This window comes from Aulonocara sp. 'chitande type north' Nkhata Bay, linkage group LG22 (assembly GCF_057382095.1).
Source record: "Aulonocara sp. 'chitande type north' Nkhata Bay isolate Kocher_YH1m ecotype deep benthic linkage group LG22, A_spYH_male_GT1.1, whole genome shotgun sequence".
In the NCBI taxonomy this organism is placed as follows: domain Eukaryota; kingdom Metazoa; phylum Chordata; class Actinopteri; order Cichliformes; family Cichlidae; genus Aulonocara; species Aulonocara sp. 'chitande type north' Nkhata Bay.
Genome location: NC_141364.1, coordinates 34,242,986 through 34,262,046, shown reverse-complemented (window position 1 = coordinate 34,262,046; position 19,061 = coordinate 34,242,986). Strand labels below are relative to the sequence as shown.

Genomic DNA, 19,061 nt, shown 5'->3' with positions numbered 1-19,061 from the left:
TGCAGTGCTTTCTGATCCAACATGTGCTTTGCTTTTCCCAGGACGGCAATGCCCCGTGCCAATTTCCCCCGAACATAAGTAATGTGTGGCTTCCAACAGAGCTTGTGGTCGATGATCACCCCAAGAAATTTTATTTCATTTACTCTTTCTAAATATACATTGTCAACACATATTTCTACTTTGATGTTTTTCTTTTGGTTTCCAAACAACATAAATTTTGTTTTATCTAGATTCAATGATAATTTATTTATATCAAACCACTTCTTTAATATCGTTAATTCCTGTGTGATCATCCCCAAAACCTGTGGCAAGTAAAAAATGTAACTGTTTTACTTTTGCTTGTAATGTCCATTTCAGTATATTTACATTTTATTCAGAATTAATGAAAGAAAGGTATCTTTTCTGTTGTTATATATTTTAGGATAATAAAAGTATGGAGGCTTTTATTAAGATAAGATTATTATTATTAGTCTCACGGGTGGGAAATGTTCAGGTCACGGCAGAAAGTACAATTTTAAAAGCAGTAAAAGTTAAGAAAAGACATAATAGAATAACGTACTATACAACAAGAATAAAATACTATATACAATAGAATAAAGAACTACTATCCTATTGTTTTGAACTAGAGCTGGGCGATAAGATTTTTTCATATCACGATATGTTTTTTTCATTTCAGGCGATAACGATATCTATCACGATATCAGCCAAATAACTATATTTGTAAGATTTAAATGTGCCGTTGCTCACAAGTAAAATGTGAAATAATCAGCAGCTTGTTTTTATTTAAATATTTATTTCCCATAATAAGTTCAACAGGGTAGATGTACTTAAGGAACATGAGACTTTTTCAGATAAATAAAGGCAAATATTGCAAACTACACAAAAGGCAGCCGCTAAAGCGTTTAAGTTTCAAAATAGAACAAACAAAACAGACTAAACTGTCAATTCCACTTAGAAACAAAATATTAATTCTAAAAATAAATCTTAGTTTGTTTTACAGAAGAACAGACAAAACTGACTAACTTTTGTCAATATCAAATAAACTGAGAACTAAAAGGAAATTCTCAATCTCTCCTTGTTGTATAGCTGAGCTTTTCAAACAGTTTTAACAGTTACTTTAGTCTGACAAAAGCCGAATGACGAATTAGCGCTTCCAGTCAGAGACTGAGGCTACGTCCACACGTACACGGGTATTTTTGAAAACGGAGATTTTCCGTTTTCGTTTTAAAAATAATCCCGTCCACACATAAAGGCAGAAATGAAGGAAAACGCTGCTATGAACATGCCAAAGCAGCAGGTGGCGCTAGATTCCTAACCGTGCAGAAATGTTGGCCAATCAGAAGTCTAGAAGCCTCGGTGGGAAAAAGTAAACAAAGCTGGGGCATAGAAGCAGAACAGAGTCGTATGTGTGGAGGGACAGTAACTGTGTGTATATGTAAGCATTTAAACACTGCAGAGAGTAGAATTAACAGTATTGTAGAAATTCATTTCACCGAAACAATAACGTGGCGCACAGTGTGACGCATGCACCAGTTTATTGTATTTCCAGACTTGCTTTCGGCACATTTACAGTGCACGCTACTCTGTTTTTTGTCAGACTTGAAATAGCTGAAATACCTTCACACTACGGAACTTCTATGGCTCTTCCGTTCGACAATCTCTCCGGCGTTGGAACCATCATCTGTTTTCTCTTCGGTCACGCTCGGTTGATTTTTCTAGTCGGCACACTCATTTCCTCCATTACGCGCTGGCTGCTTCCCAAACAAACACACGTGCGGCTTGGCACTTGTGCTGTACGTAACAAGCCACGCGACGTGACGCTGCGGCTGTGATTGGTTCGGCTCTGCGCTACTTAATTTGGATTGGCTGTTCTTTTTTTTTTTTATTAAGAGGACAAGAGCGGCGAGGTCTATCGCGATAGTTAAATTTTTCTATCGAGAAAAAGTTATATCGCGATACATATCGTTATCGTTCTATCGCCCAGCTCTATTTTGAACACGTCATTATTTAATTTTGTGTTTAATAAATCATCAGATTCATTTCAGTTATCTCTGTTAACACAGATTAGAAGAACCGAGTTTTCTTTCTTTATCTAAAAGAAGCAAATGAGGAGAAATTTCTCAGTAATTCTCGTCTTCTTTCAGCTGGTGCCTTTAGGGCTGCCACAGCAGATCGTACGCTTCCAGCTCAGCCCTCTGCATTTCCTCTTTCACTACATCCATGAATTTTCCTCCCAGCAGCTCCATATGAAGCTTTCCGTATCCTTTCTCCTGTCTTAGTGTCACATACAACTCTCTGCATGCTGCACATTCACATGTTCAGATCAGTCAGCCTGATCTCTAACTTTGTCTCCAAGCAGTCTGTCTGATATCCTCGTTTCTAATCCTGTCCATCCCGCTCACTCCAAATGAAAATCTTCTGTCAAACTGGCCTCCTGCCTGTTTATCAGTGCCAGCGTCTCCAAACCATACATCACAGCAGGTCTCACTATCCTGTCTGTCACAAGCCACCCCTGACACTCATGTCCACCCACTCCACCCTGCCGACAGTCTCTTCTTCCATTTCAGATGCTTTAGATCAGGGGTGGGCAATCTCAGTCCACGAGGGCCATGCAGGTTTTATATCTCACCTTGGGTCACCACGCCTGAATCGCATGATTCGTCGTTACCAGGCCTCTGGAGAACTTCAGGACATGTTGAGGAGGTAATTTAGCCATTTAAATCAGCTGTGTTGGTTCGAGGACACATCTAAAACCTGCAGGGACACCGGCCCTCGTGGACTGAGATTGCCCAGCCCTGCTTTCGATGGTTGACACCATGTATCTGCTTTCACTGCCTCTGCTCTGTACATGTTCACCTTTCCACTGGTCTCCTTCTTACTCGCACACATATTATATCTGACTTCCACTGAGTTTCCAGTGTGTACCTCCACCTCTTCATGCTGTTCCCACTACAGATCTCACCCCATCTTGAGCAGGTCTCCAGTCTGTCACATGGCTAAGAGGGAAACACAGACAACCACTGGCACATTAGATTTCCCAGTTACCCCAACCCCACTAACTGTATGTCTTTGGACTGTGGGAGGAAGCTGGAGTACCCTGGGAGAGTCTTGGGGACATGCATGCAGACTCCACACAGAATTTGAACGCAGGACCTTCTTGTTGTAAGGCAGCATTGCTTACCACAGCACCAGCATACTTCACCAAATTTTTACATTATCAGAAAAAATCCCAGATGCAGAATCTGTTTTCAGTCTGTCCAAACAAAATCGTATGAGAAGCATGATCCAAGTATGAAAACACGCTGGGCTCTTTGTTGACGGTGACTGGGAAGGACACAATAATAAAAGAGTACATCAGAGGAGACAAAGTCAAGGTTGGACTGGTTTGGACATGCAGAGGAGGGAAAGTGGATCTGCTGAAGACGGAAATGGCAGCAGGAGTAAAATAGTAAGCCCAAAGCACAGGTTCATGCATGTGATGAAGGACGACAAGCAGAGGGTTGGTGTGACAGAATGGGAGAAGGTTGGCAGGTGATCTGCTCATCCCCTAAAGCGGAAGAAGACTGAAAGATTCATGTGAAGAAACCCTCACTCGGGATCTTTAGCACTGTTTTTTATTTGTCTGTTTCTGCTCAGATTAATGATCGTCTTCAAATTGTGCTTTGGTCTGAGACTGTACATCCATCTCAGTGAACAAATCACCTGCACACTTCACCAAAGAGAGATCGGAGTCATTTCATGGATCATCCACATCATTGGTGGCATCTAAAGAATACGTGGGGCCTTTTTAAAGGCTCACACAGCAGGCATGAGCTCGCTTACTTAGACTAAATCGATTAATCAGACTGGGATTGTCGCTGTAGTGAGTTGATCTAAAAGGCTGTTTTCTCTTAACTCAAACTCAACTGAGTATAATATTTATATCATGGAGGAATCACTAGATTATCTGCTGGCCAGGAGCAAATGGGGCTGATGCTGCTTCAGTAATGTCGCGGTCTGGGCTGTGGGGAGGCCGGTCCGTGACTGATGGGGATCTACTGTGCTTTTACTGCACCCACACTCTGTTTTGGCTCATTGCCCTGCTGTAAAATGAAGCTGTTGCCAGCACTGACAGTCCCTCTCTGTATCTATAATTCCATCAACAAAAAGCACTTAACGAAAAGACAGGAAGCCGAGCTGGTGGTGGCAGAGATGAAGAGGCTCAGGTCTTCACTGGGAGGAGCTTTCTAAGTAAAGCTGAATATGATGGTGTTTAATGTTAGGTTTAAGTGTAGATTCAGGCATGTTGTATGAAGCACGTTGAGTACTGGGTTAGATAGAAAGGTGCTTTATAAGAACAAGAACATTTACCTCTCTGTTTCTGTCTCTTGAAGAATGACTGTCACGTGTTTTGTGTCATATTATCTCATAGTTTCTCATATATGCTAAGTTATACTTTGCACAGGTTTGCATTATGACCTGACTCAGCGTAATGCATCGTAACAAAAATGATTTTTCTCTTTTTGTTTTAAATACATGCAAACGCCAGCTGTCAATTTTACTCTTACTGGGAAAATATCTACACGCTGGAGTAGCTGCTGCACTTACATTAACAACTATCGTTTTCATTTCAACATTGTGCTTCATGAGCTATGGCTATATTGAAAATTACATAAAACATATTTAAGACAACATCTGTTTTCTTTTTTAATTCGAGGTCCCAGCTTCCATTGGGTGAGAGGCAGCGTATACCTGAGGAAGGTTACCCGTCTGTTGCAGGGCTAACACACCTGTGGCTACTTTGGAGTCATCATTCTTATCCCTCGACTGTAGGATTTGAACCCAGGACCGTTTTGCTGTAAGGCAGTGGGACCAACCACCACAGCACAAAATACATGATTTTAACCCTTGTCAACTGACAACTTTGAATTTAGCACAAACCAGCTTCTGTACAGCGATACAGCTCATTATAAAACAATTAAAACTAAACAGTTTTCATACCCAACAACGTGTTGTAATCTAAAACTAAAGCTAACTTAGTCAATGCCGTACTATAGAATGAAGCAGAGACTCCTGTAAGGCTTGTATCCTCATGTCAATAACTACAAAACAGCTCCAGGTTTAAAATTAACGTACCGGTACAGATTTCTAAGAACTAGGCTGAAGTACAAAGGTGTAGTATCTACAGTGGGATAAAGTTGATGACTCGTACCAAGAAGCTATGGGTTGTTAAAGGTAGTTGACAAACAGAGGGGGTGATTAGTAAGGCTTTGTGCCAGTAAAGACCATTGAAGTGTTTGCTTTGAGACAAATCGAGGTCAGAAGCACTTACACTTGTCTTAGTGGATCCAAGCACACGATCGGCTGCCAGGAGAGGAAGCAGCAACACATTTATTGGCATTTAGTCACTTTGGTGAAGGAGCAGCTGTTATAGCCCAGTGCATGCAGGACAAGACAACAACAAAACAGCTTGTTTTAACTTCATTTGGATATTTTCTTCTTTCTCCTCCTTCGTTATACCACATTCGTTAAGTACATCTATGACTCAGGCATGGAGGTTATCAATGTGAGGACAGTTTTCTGTCGGTCAAAAGTACAGATTTCATGTTGACTGGCATTAAAGTTAAACTTGACCTATATACAATATTTGTACAGCATTAGAACAGTAGGGCAAAGTTGAATAAAATGCTCGTTTGTATACAGGTCTGTGTAGTGAACTGGTTTGTGTCCTGTCTGTCCTGACCTTGGGGCAAGACTGATTAGTGGCAGCTGTCCATTCCTTCATGTCTCCCTGACAAAGTCTTTCTTGTAACTGTAATGATTGTCTGAAGACAAGAGCACAGAGATCTGATGTAGTCGTGAAGGAACAGCATTAACTGTACAGCTGTTTTTCTGAGCCTGAAAGCAACATGCAGATCTTCCAGGGTTTAAAGCCGAATGTTTAACATCCAGAATCAGAGCTATTAGTTCATCCTGACATCATCGCTTTCACATACTTGTATGTCATGAGACTGGATACTGAATGTTTTGTCTGGGTGTGTGTGGGAGCTGTTGTGCCCCAAATGCATGTAAAGTTGTGGAGAGTTATAGCTAAATGTGTGCGTACACATGTGCTTCCTAAAATCTGTCAGGGCTCCTAGAAAAAGCAGGGGTTGTGTTTGTGTGATATCCAGGTTTCTGCCCCAGAGACATGGAAACTACCCAATCAGGAGGAGCTTTGGAGAAAATCGTAGGCTGACCATTACTGACCTACTTGCAGTCAGGCAGGCTTTGGCACTATTTGAACACAAGTCAAACCAACACTTTGTGAATGAGTCGCAGAGGTTCTTTACTTTAGTTTGAGCTCGGCCTTCTCCCCATGAACCTTTTTTTAAACAGACTTGTTTTACTCTTTTTCTCTGTTTTTACGAGTGTCTGTTGGATTTGTGGTGCCTGAAATGTTACACCAAACATCCACCGCCATGAAAAAACTGCTTGTTTATCCAGCTCTTTGGTACGGGAAGGTTGCCACCCATCTTACTTATTAGCTTACCGTTTTTCTATTCTGTCCTGTCTTTGCAGCCCAGTGTGTTCTCCAGGGAACCTGGCAACACCACAACACAAGTGTGGGCTCTCCTATAGGTGTCTCAGTTTAGTGTTTCGATCACTTCCTACTCTTTGCATGTGTGATAAAGAGCAGAATGCTTGTTCTAGATGAATGGGGAAGGGGTGGGCAACATTTTTCTTTGCGGCTGGTTGAAGCAAAAGGTCTCACATTAAAGAAAACCCCAAAACAAATAGAAGTTGCAGAGCATAATGGTCAGCAGAGATTTCTACAGTGCAAAATCATACATGGCCTTTGGTTCATTGCTGATTGGCCATAGGTGTCATGTCTTTGTGTTAGCGCTGCAGTAGATTGGCCACCTTTCCGGGGTCTGTCTTGCCATTTGCCCGGTGATGCCTTGGGTAGGCGCCGTCCTTCTTGCTACTCTGATAAATGTTTAGTTTTCCTTGTATGATCGCAGGCCCGGCTTAGACATGTTCCACAGAGCATTTCTGGCCCTTGGGCCCTATTTTTCTTACCCATGTGTTTTATAATGTAGGTCAAAGTGCAGCATGTTCTGTGAACAGACTTTGAGCTGATATTACTGGGTCAACTTTGCTCTTACATGAAACAATTACAGAATGAAAGGAGCTAAAATACTAAAAAAAGGTCAGCAGTTCGAGTCCAAAGGTCCTTTCTTCAAATCAGTTTTTTTCTGCACACAAATAACAGCAGAAGTTTTTGTTTGTTTGTTTGTTTGAGGACTTTATTGTTGTTTATCAGCAGAAATAATGTTTTTTTAATGTAAATTGTGCTTGTGTTCATATAATGAAAAAAACATGCTCTCCTCGTGTTTTTGTGTTGGGTAGATTCCCAGACTTCACGCTGGCTGTAAGCTAACTGTGACTGTGAGCAATGGTGTCACATGCTTGCACAGTTATTTATGCTTTAGCTTTTGGTCCTGTGGTTGCTTTGCACTGATAATTCTGCATAAACTGCCAACAGGATGTCATTTTATGAACAAACACAGACTGTTCATGTCCGTGATGGTCCACCATATAACCCAGTATGTGTTTCCCATCAGCAACAATTTACCGAGTTAGAGCAGAGCGAGTATGTTCTGTTACTGGGAAGAAATGTTTGTTCCACATGAACCCGGCAGCTCAGACGCAGCGTTTCCCCTGGATAGACCTGTAATCTGTGTAGAAGAAGACTGAACATTACTTCCCACCACATCGGACTAATCCAGTGTTTGGGATGATTGTGCAACTCAAACATTATTCTAACATGTTGCAGATGTTCCTGAGTAACTTTCGTCTCTGAACTGTACCTGGAATCTGGTACCGGTAGGCAGCAGTATCCTTTTCCATATTTCCATGGATCTGAAATAATGAATCCAATTTTCTTTCTTCCACAGTAGGTCCACATTTCTCAACTGAAGCGTTTTGTTTCCGTTTCAGAAACCACGCCAGCCTTCGTCTCACAGTTCTGTGACGTTGATATCATTGTTGGCAGTATGTATGTACATGTTACAGTATTAAATGATACTTTGAGTGGGACTGTTATCGGTCATGGTTACATACTGAGGGTTTGGACAAACCTCTCATATAATGTGTTTCTTTCTGAGCAAACAATGCCTCACTACAAGTTTCATCTTCTTCTTCTTAAATATTGCAGACAGGCTGTCAAATACACTGCACTCTGTATTTTGTGTTTGATTGTCTTGCCATGGTCAGCTTTGCATTTTGCATCACAAATGTTGCAGACAGCGTTGTCTGTGTCGACTTTTGTAACCACGCTCGGTACGGCTTTTGTTCTCCAGCCGGTGTGTTTGTTGCTCTCTAACACACGGTCACATGGTCTCATTTTTATTCCTTTTCTAAGCTCGATGTGCTCTGCTACCGAAATGTGACACTGATTCATTTAGAGTACATCAGTACTGTGTAGTATTTATGTAATTTGGTTGTTACAGTCAAACCTATGAGGCTGGTTACCCATCGTACTGCTTGAACACACATACTGTGACAGACATTATCACAATGATGCACCTGACAAAAACAGGAGGAACACACATTACAGCTGATTTGTAATGCTGATGAGAAATATGTTGTGTACAAACTGAAGACATGCAAAAGACCTGCCAGATTTTCTTTCAACAGCTGCATCAAATGATCCAACAGATGGTTTAATGGTAGATAATGGCACAAATACCAGTAACCTGACTGACTCACATCTTAGTATCAGTCTTGTGTGATTCACTAAAATGCTCTCTATCCCAAATTTTGAATTTGGGTGTTATTTCAGTGTGCTATCTTAAACAAAACAAGAAACACAGAGTACATGCTGACAGTACTACTTGGTGCTACAACAGGGCTTTGCATTCGTGAAAACTGTGGATCTTCTATATACAACCCAATGGATCGTTGACACGTTGTGCAGCTGTGCGTCGTGTCCAGCTGCTCTGTATATCCAGTCTCATTTTTTCTCTCAAAAAGGAAGGAAGACTGTGTGGTGATGGTGAGGACATCCTGAGCTATGTGACCGATCTCGTCTTTAAAGTAACAATGTAAAAACATAGCTGTGGAGATTAGCTCTGTGTGTTTAAATCCTGCGTTCTGTTTAAATCGATGTAGTTAAAGCTAATCCTGGCTGTCAGTGATAAACTAGTTCTTTACTTTGTGTTGAAGTACTTTTTTTTTAAGCTAACAAGTACTTGAGTTAGGCGCTGCTTCAAGTGCAACAACTTCAGGGCGCAGAGCCTTATTCAGTTTATTTAGACATGTTATTAAATGTGCAGTTAGAAGTCAAATAAATACATAGAAACTGATACACGGACATATTATACTGCTTATTTTTATACCCATTTTATTTTTTTACATCAAAAAAGAAAATTGTAACTTTTGTATTTTATTATCATTTTTTTATTTTAATTTAAGCTCCAAGTCTCACAGGCCTACAGACAGGCAGGAAACAGCAGAACAAACGCTGTATTCTCCAACCAGTTGGTGGTGTTTGCTGGACTTTGCTGGGAGTCGCTGTGAATAAACAGTTTGCTAAAGCCTCACTCACACAGGCCTAGAGACTGGTCAGTGACCCACTGGAAACCAGTGGCTGCAACCAAACATAAAAGGTGCACCTTTTACTTTGAAGGCGAACTTTCTCGTGTTTGCGGCGGACACACTAGCACAAATTGTAAATGGCGACTTCCACGCAAACAGCAGGCGCCTGCAGCAGGGGCTGTCGGGAGATTGCTGACCGTTCTCTAGGCCGGTGTGTCTGAGGCATGATCAGCTGAAGAAGCATTAAATGAAAAGCTCCCATGATTAGCTGAGTGAAAACAGGTTCAAATAATTGGTTCAGTGGGTAAACGATATGTCATTTCCCACTTGCAGGTTGTGATCAAGCCAAAAAACATCAAAACGCAAATTTGGATCCATTTGTCCCAACCAGACTGAACTGTATTCTTAGCTGTTTATGGTAATGATACGAAGGTAACGTTGTTAACACTGTCACTGCACTGAGCAGCAGACGTGCATCCTTTGAATCAACAGAAAAATAATTCACACTTCTGTGTCAGTGCGCGCACAACTCCTCCATCTCACGTAGCAACATCCAGCATATGCTGCTGTGTCAGAGCTGCGACCGTCACTGTGGAGCTGGACTGCTAAAGGCCAGCAGCAGGACCGAGAAGAGCGAGCTGGCACACAAGGTCAATGTTAACAACACTGCCGGGTAAAACAGTGTAAACAAGGTTCGACGGAGCGCTTCAGACTGTGTAAAAGAGGCTAAACGTTTAAAAGATACGATCAGCAGCTGTAGGACAATCAGTTCATCAGATCCTGTTTTTTACACCACGGTACCTGCGTGTCTTTGGCATCTTATGACGTTATTACATGTAATAAGATCAAACTGTATGCAGAAATCAATGTAAACAGATAAAACTAATCAAATTCAGTGCAAAGTAAAATCTGGCATTTAATTATTCATTTTTTGGTCTTTCATTAATTGATCCATTCTTATTATTTTATACATGTATTCCCGTGTGGATAGTAGTTCTGTCTGGTCTAAAGAGACCTGCTCTGTGTTTGGGGTGAATCGTTTGACACTGGGTACTTTAACCTAGTGGGGCCGATCGTGGCCCAAGAGTTCGCCTCGTAATCAGAAGGTTGCCGGTTCGAGCCCCGGCTCGGACAGTCTCGGTCGTTGTGTCCTTGGGCGAGACACTTCACCCGTTGCCTACTGGTGGTGGTCAGAGGGCCCGGTGGTGCCAGTGTCCAGCAGCCTCGCCTCTGTCAGTGGGCAGCTGTGGCTACAATGTAGCTGCCATCACCAGTGTGTGAATGTGTGTGTGAATGTGTGTGTGACTGGTTGTGTAAAGCGCTATACAAATACAGGCCATTTACCATTTAACTGTCTTTAGGTGCCAGATAAAAAAAAGACACAAAATGGAGAAAAACAGGTGTGGACACGAGGCTGAAGGAGATACACATCAAACTGTGGCTTATACGTCTCAGTGGAGCTCCTCTGTGTGTGAAGACATAAGTTTCATTAGGATTGGCCCGCCCTTTAAGTGGTATGGTAGAAATAATCTAGGTAATTGTTCATATTTAGGGAGTAGCAGAAGCAGTAGTTCATTCCAAATGATATATTTGTGCTTAGTTTATCCCCTGTCCTTCACTAATCCAGTATCTTGCCCCCCCTCTCATCTCGTCTCCCATCCTTCCTCTGCAGCTTTCTCTCGCTCTTTTCTTCCTTTCTCCCTCCATTGTGAGCAGCTTACTGCAGTATCCTTAAAGTCCCTTGCCTATGTCCTTAGTTGTCCTCTCGTACCCAGCCTGCACTGGAGTGATCTGGAGCTCTGTCAGCTCAAGATGGGTGTGCACTTTGATGTTGGAAGAGAGGATTGTGTGGTGGGTAGATGCTACGATGTTGCTTTATATATTCCTTTCAATAGTTTCCCTTAGCGGCAACTGCTGTCATCAATTTGAAAAGGACTCTTTTCTTCCCTCCTTTTTCCCCCATTCTGGCCCCTCAGACAGTGTCCACGAGGCTGAAAAAATGGGGCAAAAAAACACGCTATTGCTGCAAACAGTCTGCATGCAGGGGAATTGTCCTGACGCGACCCGCACTCGCTCACAGAGGCAAAGGCAGCAGCGAGCTCGAAGGGAGGCGTCTGTGTGTGAGTGCATGTGTGTAACGTGGGGCTTTCAGCAGGCAAACAGATGCATGACATGCTTGCCTGCATATATTTTTAGCATGTCCATGTCTTAGTGTGTGCACTCCATCCACACACTGTCTCCTCTGGAGCTGTAAATATTACGCGGAGCTGATAGTACTGACTGATACTGGCCTCTTCTTGATATTATAATTATGTCACTATGTGCAAATATGAAACCTATTTTTCGAGAGCATAATGCAGAAACTGGTCACACCATAGTTCTTACATCACAGTGACTCCAACTCCAGGTTTACAGTGTTCTCAGTACTTAATGTAGGACCAATCACATGTTGGTAGACATCGGTGTAAGAAGGCTGCGGGCTCTCGGTGAGTCGGTCCAATCCCATTCAGATATGTCATCGAACTGGGATTGTGAAAGTTTGAGGGCTGGGGTGATGAGCTGCTCTCTATGTTGTGTTTGTTCCTGGAGTGTCTGGACTTTTAGCACATTGCTGCGCTCTTATGAGCTGCCACAATATTAGGAACCTGGTTTTAGTGCCGTCAGTGTTGGTGCATGTTCACTTGCTGGTTTGTTCAGGGTTTGATAGAGTTAACTCTGAGCAGCCTAGCTCACTGTGGTTCTCGCTGTTTGATTGGGTCTCTCATTGGCCCATGGCACTCTCACCGTCCATTCAGTTATCTGAACCGTTGAGCTTACGTTCTTCTGTTTTGACACCTTGAAGGAGTTTTTTAAAGAGTTCCTATAAGGTTTATGTGTCTTCATTCTTAATCAGATTACTGCGTCTCTGTGGTTCCCATTCTTCATCCGTTACCACAGTTTAAATATGTAGAGCTAGTTTAGTCGCCTTCAACTCCTTTTGTTATTGTTTGTTAGTTTTTCTTGTTGTAAAAAGTCTTTTCGGGGCTTTTATTTAGCTGTTGAATATAACGATGAGTTTTGCTTCTAGAGTTTGTACTGAGCGCATCTTTTTTTCCTTTATCTTTAAAATATTTCAAAGGTCATTTAATTCAGCGGTCCCCAACCCCCGGCCCACGGCCCGGTACCGGTCTGTGAGTCGTTTGGTACCGGGCCGTGAGAGTTGAGGCTCGGGTGTGAAATTGATGGTTTTCAGGGTTTTTATCGTTAACTCGGTTCCCTGGGTCTTTCCCGTGTTGTAGTTGTGCGTCTTATTTTGAAAGAAATGTGTTACCATAGCGACCAGAGAGCATTGAGGGGCAGAGAGGAGGACGTTACTCTCAATGTTGTTGGTGCACTTCAGGAGGACGCTGCTAATAAAGTTACACAATTACACACTGAATTTGCGTTTAGTGTTATATTTACAAAATACCACAGTTTTTGTTGTATCTGTTATTTTGTCGTATTTATCCGCCACACCTTAAACTCCGGTGCCTGATAATACTGACCTGTCTGTGGAGCGACAAAGGTTGGGGACCGCTGATCAAAGTTGGTTCAGAAAAGTTGTGTAGGCGCCCTGTTTGTCCAGTATGTCTCTGGTCTGTAAACTGGTTTCTTCCAAAATGTGGTAATGTTGCATAACATGACATTCAGAAACACTGCAGTGTAGATCCCTGGGTCTTGTGTAAAGCACAGTAGGTCAGAGCGCACAGTACCGGAGTCTGCGAGCTAATAGTGAAGGAACTGAGCACTCAGTACTCATCAGGCTGTAAGCATAAAGTTTCGACTTGGGATCAACCCTACCGCCTAGTGGTGTTGGCCAGAGGAGCCGATGGCGCGATATGGCAGCCTGGCTTCTGTCAGTCTGCCCCAGGGCAGCTGTGGCTACGACTGTACCTGCCTTCACCAGTGTGTGAATGTGAGAGTGAATGAATAGTGGTATTGTAAAGCGCTTTGGGTGCCTAGAAAAGCGCCATAATATAAATGCAATCTATATAAATGCAATCTATTATCAATGCAGGATCAACAGATGTGCCCATCCAGATGTTTAACCATTTACAACCATTACAGCTCAGCACATCAAAGCCCTCGTTGACTTTTCTCTCCAGGCCCAGAGAGAAGGTCATTCTTATCTCACTTTTCTTCTCTGTAAACCTTTCACACATGTAACTCATGAAGATGACTAACAGCAAAAGGCGAAAGTGGATGTTGAAATGTGCGTCACATTTTCAAATATAACTCCGATCACTATGGAAACTGAGTGTATCGTCTAGGGTTCCCCCCCTCAGCCACACTCACACACCTTCTTGTCATGTCTTTGCTTTTCGCGTTTCTTCTCCAAGACACACAAACACACACTTCTGACTAACAACAGATGGCCCTCGGTCCAAAAACACTTGTTTGTTGAACATATTTTGGAAGCAGAATTCTCTGGGCCCATATGTACACAGACGTTATAACTGTAGCTGCGTTCAAGTTTCACAAAGTAGAGCAATTTCATACACACAATATATAAAGTAGATTTTATTTTTACTACACCACAAAGACTGTTGACATTAACCAGTCCAATAGGACTACAGGTCACATGAGGCACAGCTGAAGTCCAAACACGCTGTAGGCTCCACCAGGCTGAGGTCATGAACACTACGTTTGTATTAAAGCTGAACAAATCCAGTAGGGAGCCAAAGTCTGAAGCACGATTTGGAGCCTAGTGAAGTAGCTTTGGATTGAACTGCAGTTCTACATTCTTACAGATGTACACAGGACAGTAACTCCAACTGCAGACCTGACCTTCTCCACAGCAGGTTATCTTTGAGATGAACATAGAAAATGAACACCTACCTACCAATCAGTATTAAGAACAGTTGTGTGTTGATTCTTGGACAAGCCCAGGTGTAGAAGTTTTAGAGACAGTCTAATGTTGATGTCTTTCGGTCCTCCTCAGCACCCAGCTGGGTGGCCAGCACGGCAAAGCCCTCGATGCACCGCCAGGAGCCATCTTTAAATGGGTTTCTCCTTCTCGACAGCTCAAGAGACATCCTGGCGTCAGTGTCCTTACAAATGTGGCGCTAAAGACTGAATGACCAGAGTATTCCTGTGGCCAACTACTGGCAATGGATCAATGTAAAATTAGTAAAATTTGAATTATAATGACACCACCTGTTTCAATCAGTGACCACTAAGATTAATAGTAGCATCACTGTGTGACTGTGCCAGAACAATGTCAGACTCTGAAGATCCTCTCCCCAGTTTGACCAGTGACGACACGTGTAGCCGCAGGTCTACAGCTATCTGTCGGGTGGTGTCTAGAAAACAATGTGAGCTTCATAGATAACTGGCAAACTTTCCCCAGTATGGCTGTGAGAAAGAAGCCGTGTCTGCTTATTTCAGCTGACGTAACCAAATATCAGCAAAAGCACTATTTACACATTTACAAAGAATAACAGTTTCAACAGCAGCGCAGAGCAAAACAATAAAGTGTGCATGATTGAACCTGCTGGTTTTTGTCCTATAGTTGCAATAAGACTGTTTCAATGGATCAGTGGCCGTGTGTCAGAATCCAGCCAAAGACGCAGCCATGGCTGTAATTCATTTTACACTTAGCTTTGTTCACCGTAACTATTGTTCGTCTGCCTGTACTCAGAGTTTCTGATTTATTCCAGCCAGGCTGACAGAGGCCTACATTTCACTAGCTCCAACAGGTATATATTAGATCTATATTCACAGCCTTCCCACAGACACATCCATAATTGTAACAGCTGTCATACTACTAACAGTACTGCTAATAATGCCAATAATCAGACTGCTTCCCTTGTGGTCAGGTGACTCTGAACGATCAATTCATTATATGTTTCGTCCGTCTTCCCGTGATGCACTGAACGCACCACGACTACATTAAACGATGTCCTCTCTCCCACACTGTGTGTTGTCCCCTCCCTGTGCTCTCCTAATTAACCAACTAATGAGCAATCGTCAAGCAACAGGTTTCCAGGACCAACTTCATTCCTGCTTTTAATGTTTGCTGCAAGCAAGTTTTAAAAATTTGTTCCACAAGCCTTAATTTAGAAGTATGATCCTAAAGCAGGACTAAGACTTTTACTTGCTGAGTGTATATAAAAGTGGAAAGTACGCTAAGGCTGCAGCTAGGACTGGGCAATATGGCCCAAAATTCATATCTCAATATTCTTTAGCTGGATGGCGATCTACGATATATATCTCGATATTTTTTTAAGCCATAAAGCAAGAACAAACAGAGAGTTCTTAGTCAAAGCTGTGTCCCAGATGTCACACAGGCACTTTTATTAACATACAGCGCAGATGTGCATGAAAAAAAATAAATTATCAGCATTTATTAAATAATAATGCTGCATAAATAAAATAAAACTATGTTGTTTTTGTGCGTAACAAAGAGCTCACAACTGTGCAGTCAAAATGTAAACTAAAAGACGCTAACTGTTAGCGCGGTTAGCGCAGTCAGCTCGCTGTCCATCCCCACGCACGGGGCGATCCGCGGTAACAGAGATTTGCCGTGTTAATGCAGTTATGCCGTTAACGTCATTTTAACCAGATTAACGCTACCAGCATTAAAATAATAATCTCCAAATGTTTTCTTTTTACCGAGCAGCTCCTCTTTGACAGCTGCCGTGTCCGTCTTGTGCTGCCTGCAGGTGAAGCGATGGGCGAGGCAGAGTAATGCTGCGCAGAGACAAAAGTGGACGAAAGAGAGGCAAACTTGCAACTCCACAAGTATAAATATAACGTAACACAGACTATATCGATATAAACGATGTTGTCAGATCTTATATCTCGTATAAAAATATATCAATATATTTAAAAACTCGATATATCGCCCAGTCCTAGATGCAGTACATCCCATGACTCTGTTTTTGTTTTGCTTTCCTCTCAGACTGTTTATGAATACAAGTGCATACACAGACACTGTACAGCCTTCATAAGTAAAGCCAGTATACACTGTAGAAATAACACCTGCAGTTTGCCTAAAACAGCGTGTGCTGTCATCTTGGGTAAAAAAAGTTGTCCTTATAACTTGCTGTAATAAATTGTTGTCACCTGTGATTGCAGCAAACAGTGAGCTAACACAACAGAGCTGCAGCTGACTCTGAGCTGCAGTTTCAGCTGCACCTGAATGAATGCATGTGCATGAAATCTGTAGACACTACATACTAATCAGGGCTGTGCACTGTTGTTTTGAATAGACGGCAGTATTAAAACAATTACTGTCTGTCAGATGAAAGTGTGGCAGCAACGTTTCCCAGTGCAGATGTGAAAAACACACATACACACTCCTGTTTGCAGACACAACATCAGCTGTAAGTCTGATTACGAGTGATTAGTGTTTCATTGGAGAGGGATGATCACCACTGCCCTGCACTGAATGTGTTCCTCTCACTCATCAGACCAGCTTCTCTCCTGTAGGCGTCTTTCATCTTTCCCCGTGATCTCAGCATGAAGTTAACAAATGATTTGTTTCTGCTTCCCTGCACATGTTGTGTTGTCATCACTATGATATTCATGGCCATTGTTGACTTCAAGGCTGCACACAGAGAAAAAAGACAAATGGATCCATTGCAAGGCAGCCAGTCCAAAAAGGAAATCCAAATTATAGAAGGGAAGAGCTTTCCCACCTTGTGTCTGCTTCAGCGTGAGGTTTGGATTTCAACTGTACCTACGCTTTAGTTAAATATTTCATTCCAATGTTCAAAACCTTACTGGGACCCTACTGGGATTTCATAGCTAGACTGTGATTATCATCTTAGTTTGTCATTACTCTCCCAAATCTCAGTGTGTGTTTCCTTGTGTTTTCGTAGGTGTTTCTCTGGGGGAGCTCAGCAGCTCCTCAGCACGGCCCCGAGTCAGACTTGACTTATTTTGGTAAGACCTTCATGTTGCTTCATTTTGCACAGTCAGAGTCCTGCAGCTTGCAGAATGCCAATACACAGCATCTCACACACACACACACACACACACACACACACACACACACACACACACACACACACACACACACACACACACACAATTAAACTCAAATCTTTGTTTATATCTTAGCCTAAGTCATTATGTGCCACAGCAGGCTCTGTTTATTCTGTTTGTTGCCTGTGTGTGTGTGTGTGTGCGTGTGTGTGTGTGTGTGTGTGTGTGTGTGTGTGTGTGTGTGTGTGTGTGTGTGTACGTGTGTGTGTGTGTGTACGTGTGTGTGTGTGTGTGTACGTGGTAAATAAAATTGGACATACATCAGCTGAAGAACTCGATGTCAAACATATTGTCATGTTTACCTGCTTCTGCTTCTTCTAACGTTTGTCCTCCACTAACAGTCCAATCCGATCGTATGTAACGATAAATGAACTAACTGTGGTTCCACCATGACAAAAGCAAACATAGTTCTAGTCCTAATAATAATAATAGTCCTATGGATAGCTGCATTCTTCATGAAGACATGAAATATAGACAGGTATGCTTGTGTCAGCACTGCAGTTCATTCAACAAAATAAAGGCTTGACAAAAGCTGTGGCGGTATCACTGCACACAACATGACTATTGCAGGTGCTATAATGGGCCCAGAACATCGGTCAGCGCATAGACCGTTTAGAAGAAGCATCAAAAAACGTTCTTGTAAAGTCTCCTTACAAAGTCTTTGGTGTCTTGAGATCAGATGTGATGAGCACGAGGTAGATCCTCTGTCACAAATCATCAGCCCTGGATGATCCTCTCTCCTGACCATCATTTAGAAAAGTTTTATTCTACATACCAGATGTTGACATGTGTTGGGTCATTGTCGTGCTGGACGACCCGTCCGTTCCCCGTCTCCAGTGTTACAGCGCGTGGCCCCGTCCGCTGGCCCCTCGGTGCGGTGAGGTTGTCCTGTATCCTTGGCAGAAAAGCAGCTCCAAAGCATATTTCCACCCTTGTGCTTGGCTATGAGGATTGTGTTCTTTGGGTCATACTTGGCATTTTCTGTCCTCCAAGCGGATCCACTTGAGTCGGTGGCAGAGAGCTTGATTTTGGTTTCATCTGACCGTAGCGCTTTCTACCAAGCCACCTCTGAATCATTTAGACAAGCTGCCAAATACCAGTGGTGCATTGTGCACATTCACAATCCTGTCCCTGGTGTCCTTTGACAGCTCTCTGGTCTGTGATAGGTGGAGAGGTTGGAATGGAAGAAATTCATTATGTGGACACAGAATGAGTTGAGATCAAGAGTATCTGTCACTGACTGACTGTAACAAGTCGATGGGAGCAAGAATTCTGGCCAGGAGATCAAATACTGGCTGTCTGCTTTGTGTTGATGGTCTGTCTCTCTCTAAATTACCATTAAAAACTACAGACTGGTTTTGTTTTTTTAATGAGCAAATTTTAAAGTTCACCAGGGGATCAAGTAATTATTTCCCTCACTGTGTCTTTATGTCACGAACAGCGACTGAGCACATGGATTCATCACATTTGGTGAGGTGAAGGCGCAGAGC

The 19,061-nt window shown here is 42.5% G+C and overlaps 1 protein-coding gene across 2 annotated transcripts in view; it reads left to right on the top strand.

Annotated features, from left to right (window-relative positions):
* Positions 1-19,061, top strand: part of thrb (thyroid hormone receptor beta) — a 116,119-nt gene that overhangs the window by 54,361 nt on the left and 42,697 nt on the right. For both annotated transcript variants that reach the window (XM_086279248.1, XM_086279249.1), the window contains exon 2: positions 17,406-17,469. The gene's annotated coding sequence lies outside the window, so the exon portion shown is untranslated. The remainder of the gene's footprint in view (positions 1-17,405; positions 17,470-19,061) is intronic.